The 2,317-nt window shown below is 28.8% G+C and overlaps 1 protein-coding gene across 2 annotated transcripts in view; it reads right to left on the reverse strand.

The window, feature by feature from the left end:
* LOC110022650 (heat stress transcription factor A-1-like) overlaps positions 1–2,317 on the reverse strand; it is a 24,876-nt gene that overhangs the window by 12,586 nt on the left and 9,973 nt on the right. The window lies entirely within an intron of this gene.

Raw genomic sequence — 2,317 nt, forward strand, 5'->3', positions numbered from 1 at the left:
GCATTTACATTTGCCTGAAGTTAAAGTTGATTTGTTCATTTTCTTACAGATAGAGCTTTTGGGCAAGCATGGATTCATGGTTGAGCTTCATGAATTAATCCTGAGGATGTCATTTGAGTCTTCCATCCCAATGTGGAGTAGAATTTATTATAGCTGTAGTAATTACTAATTAGTAAACATGTGTATAGGAGATTGAGGGAAGTGAATGCAAGTTTAATTTACAATTTAAAATTTGATTTCAAATTGAGCTCTTAGAATTGAAATGAATTTACAATTTGAACATTATCTATTTATGTAAGATATTATTTGTTTGACTAATGATGAAGAGATGTTTTTGTGGAAGTTTTTTATTTATTATTTTTGATAATTTGAGAATTAATTAATAATTCTTATATATTTTATTTAGAGTTATTCCAATTTTTTAAAGTTAAAATGGTGGCATTTTTTATGTGGTGTGAGAATTAATATTTAATTTTTTTTCTATTTAACAGATTAAAAAATATAAAAAATTTGAAAATTTTCGAACGTTTCGAACAATTCGAACATTTCGAACATTTCGAACATTTCAAACATATTCGAACAATTCGAACGATTCGAACGATTCGAACGATTCGAATAATTCGAACTAATTTCGAACAAATCGAACCGAACACGAACAGACCTTTCACGAACAATTTCGAACACGAGCCTATTTCAAACAAACAATATTTCAAACGAACCGAACACGAACACGAGCACTGTTCGTTCGTGTTCGGTTCGTTTACACCCCTAGTCTCAACCTAACCAGGGGCTTGGAATTAACCAAGATGGGAATGGACAGTCGAACAATGAAAATCAATTCTGTTATATTCTATTCCTATCACTAAAAATTAAATATTTAAATATTCATCAAAGAACCATTAAAGAAAGCAATTAAAATTAAAAAAAAAATTATTGTCGTATCTTTTCGTTTGTTGTTCTCGCCTCCTGCATACATTATGTCTTCTTCTATTCATCTTAATCAAAAGCTTAAATCTCAAAAAAAATTTTAAAGCAACATAATGAGTTATCTAAAGATAACCAAGGAGCAATTACACTTCTAAACTACAGTAACCCGAGGAAAATAAATCGATATGCATGTTGGACTTTTATATCTCAATAAGAAATATTTTATTATACTAATCTTTCATATAAAATCTTTGAATATACTAATGCATGCATCAATGATCTTTTCTAAATGAAAATATTCTAGATTTCTATATGCATTAACATTCACTCTACTTTTACTTTATATTATTTACATACACATCTTTCTGTTTTGAGGATCATCGTCAAAACAACCTAAAACAACATTGGCTGATATTTCTTCGTCGGCTCCTGTTAGCACAACGGGTTACTAATATTATTCTGTCGGTATAGCGAATAACGATCCATATATTACAATTGTCTGGGTGATAAGCTCTATCTACTCATCTCTGACCGATATTATCTCATCAGCATAGCAGTTAGTGAACGATGACAATTGTTTGAAGTAGTAGAAAAACATCTACGCACGCGGGACACTGGAGTCTCCTGCCTGTACCATTAGGGGGTGAACTCCTCTTAACATGCACATACAAACATTCATATCTGAGTTATTTCATTATTTCATATCATGCATTCTCTCTACACTTACCTCTATCTACTGATGAATAATAGAAACTTATTATATCTATTAGTCATGAAATCAACTAACATACGCACATTTAATAAAATTCAAGAGGTTAAATAATAATGTGACATATATATGTGATCATGTGATAAGCTTATACGTAAACCTCTACTTAAATAACGAAATGATCTGATATGATCATAAATTAAATTGTTATGCAACTTATATGTAGACCTCAACTAAAGTCATGCAATTATCCGATATCATCTTAAACTAAACTATTATGCGCTTATATATAGACCTTTACTAAAGTCATGTAATGATCTGATATAATCCTAAACTAAACTGTTATGCAATTATAATTGTCATGTATAACTACCCTGTCTGACAATATGAAGAATTTATTGTTAAATTAAAAAATACATGAAATCAAACATAAAATTTAAAATAGAAATAATTATTGGAATTCAAAAATATAATTATCCGTCTTAACCTAGCTTGCTTGTCTTACAAGCTTCATATCTCCAATCTTAGGTTCAAATGTTCTTCAATCTTGATTGTTGTTATAAATTAATAATTTATTAATTATACATTCTAAAATAAATCAAACTTTGTCATTAATTAACATACACCTTTTTCTTCAAAGTGATTCACTCTAAGAAAAATAAACATACAAATATATATATA

Source organism: Phalaenopsis equestris, unplaced genomic scaffold (genome assembly GCF_001263595.1).
Source record: "Phalaenopsis equestris unplaced genomic scaffold, ASM126359v1 Scaffold000202, whole genome shotgun sequence".
NCBI lineage: Eukaryota > Viridiplantae > Streptophyta > Magnoliopsida > Asparagales > Orchidaceae > Phalaenopsis > Phalaenopsis equestris.